Source organism: Rissa tridactyla, chromosome 6, assembly GCF_028500815.1.
Source record: "Rissa tridactyla isolate bRisTri1 chromosome 6, bRisTri1.patW.cur.20221130, whole genome shotgun sequence".
Classification (NCBI taxonomy): domain Eukaryota; kingdom Metazoa; phylum Chordata; class Aves; order Charadriiformes; family Laridae; genus Rissa; species Rissa tridactyla.
Genome location: NC_071471.1, coordinates 28,465,159 through 28,472,844, shown reverse-complemented (window position 1 = coordinate 28,472,844; position 7,686 = coordinate 28,465,159).

Sequence of the window (7,686 nt, the reverse complement as noted above, 5' to 3'; positions counted from 1 at the left end):
GTATGTCATTCTGTGCAGCCGGATGGACTTACACGTGTGACTGTAGAGAAGGATCCTGACTTTTCTGCCTTTGATCTTAATGATGTAAATCCCTCATTTTCATCTCAAAACTAGATTAAACATTTGTGGTGTTATTTAACACGAGTGGGGCTGTCCTTTGACTTCCCTGTCTTGAGCCGAATGCATCTCACCCCCTTGGGTCTGCACGGCTGTTCTGTGTGGTTGAGGAAGAAGGGCAGAGGCGGACCTGGGGGCAAGATAGGTTGCGAAAGAGGGGATAGAAATGTCTGTCTTTAGTCTTTGGGATATGGGATATTTTTATTTAGTTCTAAGGTTTGAAATACCTCTTCAGCAAGGAGGGAAACCCAGACAGTGGCCCCAGGGTACCAGCCCATGGTGTGGCTCTGCAGCCAGTGCAGCAGCCCCCAGAGCTGGTGGGAGCAGGTGTGCATCTGGTTACCCCGCGTGAGAGCGGTGTGTGAAGAGAAGGGGCACGTTGCTCTCTGCTGTGTTCTGCCTGGCTTACATGCACTCTTAGATGACTGATGGCGTGGTCAGAGGAGGGGACATGATGTACAGTTGTAAGGTCCTTGCCTCTCTGATAATACACGTTCAGCTTGAGTCCTCTGTCCCATCCTTGGATAATGAAAATTTCTCAGCAGGATGGTGACTTGTACTGTGGCCCCAGGTCCTTGGGGGTGGGGGGGGGGGGGGCAGGCAAGGGGGATGGAAGAGATTTTTTTGTATCAGCAAATACCTTGGGATTGGATGCAGGATATTTAGTGAGCACGTGCAAGCCGCCATGAGAGCAACAGGGAACCAAGGTCTTAATGAAACCCTTTGACAGGAGGGTAAGGCTGGCTGGCGTGGTCACTGGCGCTTAGCTCTGGTGCAGACGCCAGCCAGGCCCTGCTGAAATAATCCTCTTAGGGAAAGAAAGAGTAGAAAGCGTTTCCATCTGCTGCATGTTCTCTTTGGATGCAGCGTTTGCTGTGTCCGAGTCTTCTGTGTTTCTTCCTGTCTTCTCTGTCTGAGGCATGGCAGGAGATCTTAGGAAGGGAGAAGCACTGAAAGTCGTAGCCTTCCTTATTTGGACCTGGATGTAACCATGGATATGGGAAAGAGAGTAATAGAAGTTGGTCTGTCTCCCGTGAATCACTTTGAGTATGGCCTGGCAGTCCCAACAGCCTGCCTTGCTGCCTCTGTTCTTACATCTCTGCTTTATTCCTTCTTTCTTTCTTCTCCAATGCTGATTCACACTGCTTTTCTCTTGATATGGTTGCCTCCTGAAAGATCTCATGTAGAGTCACTCTGCTTTCTACAAGCTGTCTTCTAAAGCTCTGCTGATGGTTTGGTACGTCTTGGGACTAAACAGATGCTGAGGTTGATATTCCAGGATACTTCAGTTCTGGTGCCAAAATCCTGAATCCTGCCACCTGTGTTTCAATGCAGAGAAGGATGCCCTGATCTAGGTCTGAATTTTGCTGGTGATAATCTGAAACAAATCTTCTGCGCTTTTTTTTAAGAAGGAGTTACAAAACCTGATTTCCTACCAAATTTGAAGAGCCTGAGCAGAGCTGCTCTCTGGCCACCGTGAAACACAGTCCCGGGGTGGTATTCGGTGCCTCAAGACTTTCAAAGGAATGTGTGATACACAGAACCCACGGGTAAGGGTTTGCCATCTTCAATCTAAAAAGACAGATCTCTGCATCTTCAGAGAAAGAATCAAACGTTCATACCTTGGTTTTACTTCCACTTCTGATTTTTTTGCTTAATTATTTTTTTAATCTCTTCCTTTTCTATGTTGCGTACAGTCTTTGACACTTACTTTGTGGCATTATATTAAAAGCTTTTTAGACTAATTGCATCCTTGGTGTACTGTGCGCTTGCCATTCTAGGAGAAGCTGGTCTTAGTCATGTGGGTTTTGGTCTTTGTACTGGCCAGGTCAGGTAGAGGAGCAGCATGTTTATTTCAGTATTAAGCTGTCAGGAGCTTATAGCAATATAGTGTAAGGAAAAAGAAGTTCCTGAACATTATTAAGTCTTTAGTTTGGGATTAGGAGGTTTTAAGACAGATTTAATTAAACAGAGCAGGGACACCTTTATGAACCTGAAGTTGGGGTTAATTCACTCCCCTAATGTGCTCCATTTCTTGATTATGCAGAGATGAAACAAATTCCATGTCCAACCTGGGGAGCCCTGGATGGGAATGTGAAGTTTCATCTCCGGACAGTTCAGCGGCCTGTCAGTGAGGCCATGATTAATAACCATGTCAGGGGACTCTTGGTGATGGAATGAGATGAAATCGAGCCATGTCTGACAGTGAGCCAGCGCCACACAGGGTGCTTTCATGGAGATGGTGGTCCTGGCTGAATGGACCTGATAAAAGAGGCCCTTCAGAGTTTCAGCGAGATGGGGGAAGAGGAGAGTAGGATCCAAAAGTTGTCAGGAGCTCATGATTAATGGAACCAGAGATAGGTGTTTATTTAAATTTGCCTTTGTGCTTGGCATCTCTTGGCCTGTGATGAGCCCCTTTCAGTAAAGTGGTGAAATGGGTCAGATGCAATTAGAGCTTACCCCAACTGCCACCTCCACGGTAACCGAACACAAACAAACCCTTTGCAGAGCTGTCTTGAATTTCTGATGGTTTTTCACTAGATGCTTCCCACTTCTGCTTATTTCTGGACCCCATGGCTCAGTGTTCAAGTGGCACAAGGTTTGCAGATGAGAATGCTGTTTGCATTACACCTGCTAAGCTCTTCCTCTTTAAGCCTCTATTCATACAGACATGGACCTTACATTTGTGAGTTTCATGCCAAATGCATGATAAAAAAACTTAAACATGAGAGTGTTTTATCAGGAGAAATGAATGAATGCATCTGGATACTTGGGGATATTGCAATGAATTTTGTGCTTTGTAGAATCATGTTTACAGAGCTTGAAACCCAAAAGGGACCACCTTGACTTGGACACCATGTAGCTCTGTCAGTTTTCTTCTTTGTTCTCTCTACACTGAGGTTTTGTATGCGATTAAAACAACCTCTCCCAAAAAGCACCGACTTGGGTTTGAGTTACTAGGGGAGGGGGTCCCTGTGTGAGAGACAGTCCCGGTGTTTAAATAACAACAGCAGTTAAAGTTTTCACCTTCTTTCCATTGTTAGCAGTAGCTTCCAGCTTTTGAATGAATGTTGTATGTACCTGGAACCGGAAACATGCTCACACATGGCTGTTGGTCTCATCCCAGTCTTCTTTTTTGGTAGACTGAACCCCAGCCCCCCTGTTTTTACACAGAACACCCTCCTTCTCTGCAAACATCTTTAACGTTAACTTTTTTCCCTTTTGTCCCAAGAGCGCAGGAGGAATTCATGTTGAGTTTCTTGCCTACTGTATTCTCCAATTCCATCTAAGGACCACTGTTGTCCAGAGTATTGTATTCTCCCTCAATTTTGCCTACGCAGGTAGTAAGATGAATTCTGTTTGAACGGGCCCGGCTCCCAGAGGGGTTTAGACCACTTTCTGATGTTTGTTACTCAGAGAGATCTGTAACATTTCAGTATCAGAGCTTTTATGTTTATTACCAGGTTATTGATAAAAATGCTGAGATGCATTGGGCCAATACTGAGCTCTGCAGGATGCTAGGATATTCTCAAGTCAGTCAGTCCACGTTGCCAGATCTTGAGATGGTGCGTTCTTTGCAAACCCAGCGCTCAGCATTTGAACTGCCTTTTGCCTTCTTATATCTCTTCTAGGCTTATTCCTCTGGTTTCTAGGTTTGAACTTAGTCAAGTTGTACTAGAAGACTGATATTACACAAAAAAAGATGATTCTCAATCCAAATACACTACAAATCACAGAATGTGATGAAATGTGAAGAAATGTTGGGCAAGATGAAGGAAAAGCTGGTTCCCTGTTTTGTAGTTTCAAGCCTGTACCTGAAATGTACAGCTATAAGCTCTCTTTTTAAAAAAAAAAAAGTTTCAAATCCTCTGTGTGAACTGAAAGTAAATGAACATGCAAACCAAGTTGCTGTATCCTTTGCAACTGTTTTCTCATTTCTTTTTCCAAGGATCTCTCTAAACCTGATAGGAGTTCCTGCTGTGGGTAGTAGCAGCTGAACACTGAGTCAAGGATACAGCCAGATTTTCAAAATGTTATTTTAGAAGTACTCTACAGTTAATGCACTATAAGCCTAATAATGATGCTTTCAGTCAGACCACTTTACACACACAGCATTCAGGGAAAATTTTAAGTTGGGGAGGAGTCGGGGTTTGGCTTTGTGCGGTATTCTGAATGCAGCTTGGTACAGACTTGATTTTCTTCTTGGTAGTGTTTTTTTTGTTTGTTTGTTTTGTTTCTGGAATACCAAACAGCTTGTTTGTAGCAAAGTTGTAGAACTATTGACTTGCAGATCTGGACTCCAGCCCTGCAGACAGTTAAGGAAGGGAAATAATGCCACCTTATGTCCTGAATTGTCACTGCCGAGCCTGATATTTGGTTCAAGTCAAATGCATTATGAGCAAGGAGTGCTGTGGACTGAGTTCCCCTTGCTTTCTGGAGTCACTTCCGCTTGATCAGAAAGAATATGAGCTGAATGTGAAATGCTTGGTGTGTTGGTAGAGATTTGGCTCCTACTTTGGATGAGTTTGGCAGCATCAAAGAAAGCAAGGAAAAAAAAAAGACAATTCAGTCCCAAAGCACTAACATCTGATTGGCTCTGAAGTGAAGCATTAAAGAAAATTGGTAAATATTCTGGATTTACTAGCCTTTAGAGTAAAGAATTAATTAAGTTGTAAATTAGTGTGATTTAGGTAAACATATCATTAGCAGCTTGGGGTTACAAACATGCAGTCAGTATGTGATCTTAGTGGCTGCTTTCTTCTAAGTCTGGGATACACCTTTGTAGTATTTCTCTAACCATGTGTGTTTCCGCCTGTGCGAAAAGGATTTGGGGACTTGTGGGTGGCAAATTGGTCTATGGCTCCATCCATACCAATCAAAGAGGTGGAAACACCAACTAACTCAAATAGGCTTTGGATCTGACTTTACCAGTGACTAGGACTGAGGGTAGGCATCCCCTTCCTCTTGCACGTCCTCCAGAGAGCCAGCTGCAGACAGTCACCCATCTGTTTGACAGCGAGGAGAGCTTTGTGGGTTTGGGTTTGTTGTTGGGTTGTTGTTTTTGTTTGTTTTTGTTTTTTTTCCCTTGTATGTTTGGTTTGGTTTTGTTTTCCTTCTCCAGGATCATTTTTTCCCTTCCTACCTTTTTTTGAGTGCAGAATCACAACTGACCAGCATGGTTTTTTTCAGTTTTCTAATGCGTCGCTGGATAGCGTGTATAGGTGCACACTCCGATGTGAGTTTATTTGGCCTTCGCTTTCCCTGCCGAGCAGCTCATTCTGAGCATGAGTGAAACATAATATAAGCAAAAAATGCACCTATTTATATAGGAGGAACTTTGTAACTTGTGAGAACAATTTTTATTGCTTTATTGGTTCTTGCTGTATGGAGAAGCCCTTTCTGCTTGCATGTTATTCTGTTATAGACTTGGGAAACTTCAGATGCAGCTGTTTGTTTGGCTGATGTTGACCATTCATACTGGGTGAAAAATAGCAGTGAATCAACATGGTGTTTTCCCCGAGTTTCTAATTGAGAATGACACGGAGGGCAATCTACTGAAAAAGCCATTACTATTTTGCTCACAGAAAGGCGTTGTAAACATACCAAGTGGATGGTGCTGAAGTCATTGGAACTTATTGAAATAAGCAGAAGTTGAATGTGATATGCTTAGAAAATGGATGGACAGGTGAAGCTCCTTAAAGCATGAGGCAAGACTGTTCTTCATGATAAAGACTTGCTTACCTTTGGTTCCAAGGTGGTTCTCCATATTATTCAGGGACATCGGTATGCTGCTCTAAAGAACCTCAGGTGCACTCAGATAGTAAACAGGTTTGAAAAAATAATGCAACAAGAAAATAGAAATACCAAGAAGCTAATGCTGAAGGGTACCAAATGGTCACAGCTACAACTTTGCATGTATGGAGCCTGCAGAAAGTATGAATTTGATGAAACTCCATGAAAGTTTTGGGAGCAGGCATGTGATCACACTGGATCATGGCAGAGGGACTTCTGCAAGGGATGGTGACCTTCAGAAAGGAAAGATGTGTTTCCCATAAGACAATGAGTTCAGTCTTGCAAAGGGACAGGCGTGCACTTGGTTACCTGCTACATGTGCTACATAGGGAAAATGCACCATAGATTTGGTGTCCATCAGCTTTTTTATATTGACACAGTAGAACTTATTAAAAATAACTATGCAGAATCATAGCTTTAGTGGTCAACTGAATGATCTTGCATGATTCTCTGGAATCGAGGCTTTATACAGGACTCTTAATTCAGCAGAACTTCAGAATAGCAGAAGTTGTCCTTCCAGTTACTGTTGCCTGCTCTTCCTTTTCTTTTCCTCTCTGTTTCCTGGGTGTTGCATGTTCAATATCTCACAGCCCATGGAGGAAATATGGTCCTTTCCCGCAGAAATGCGCACTCAAGGAGTATTTCATTTCTCTCAGCTGGTGGAAAAAAAAAACAGGTTTTGATCTTCCTGTTTTACTACAGCACGGATTTGTTTTTCCTCGTACACAGATTGCATGGTAGGGGGTTGCCGTTGTCTAAGCAACTTCTTTGTGATGGAATCCTATAGAGAGAAAGGAAAAAAGAATCCACTCACTCTCCTGCTTTTGTAATCTCGTTCCAGGATTTTGGCATCATCTCTCTGTGTGTCTGTTGTGCAGTTCAGAGAACATTTTACTCTGCCTTTGCTACCTTTATGCCCTCCGTAGGTAACACCTCCTTCTTGGATCAAGTTCATTTTGTTTGCTTTCCTTCTGAACTCTTATCTTCTTGGTTAAATAGAGTGCTGAAATAGTTGGCAAACTTTGGGCATCTTTAATTATCATTAGCAAATTGTTGAGAACACAGTGGACAATTGACGGTCTGGTCTTCAGAGTGCCATTAAAAGAGATTAGAAAAGGCTGTTTGTGTGCGTTGCACAAATTTGTTTGTTTTCAAGCACTGAGAGTATAATGAAAATGTCCCAGCCAGGCTTAGCTGTTGCCGTAGTACCAGCCAAAGCCTGGGACATACGAGTGAGGCATCATTTTTCTGGGTTACCCAGGACCTCTGGGTTACTGAAACTGGCCTGTCTGAGTGGAAGGCTCGCAGGGCAAAACGAAAGCCAAGTGCAGACTGACTGCCCTACCTCTCCTCAAACCTGCCAGGAACGTCTGCATGGCAGTTGCAAATGGATTAGGAAGCTACTTGTATATAATGACATCCCTTAATTTTATAAATCAAAAATGCACAGGGTAGATATCTCCGGTAGATAAAAGTGTCAGCTCCAGCAAAGATCAATAACAAATGTTTCAATTAAGAATGCAAAAAAACCCCAATATGGTCTCAATCATCCTCAAGAGAAATTTCAGTTGGAGGTAATGAGAGCTCAGCCTGTTCTCTCATACGCAGGCAGTTAGGCCTTTTTAAGTGTTTGTTTTGTCTAATATAAAAATATATTCTCATTTTACTGTGTGCAAGAACTCCTCTAAACATTTGGTGTCAGTAATGTCTTATGTCTGAGGAATTTCCCAGGATAAATCTTCCAGCACCAGAGCATGTAGAGAGTGTGTGGTGAAA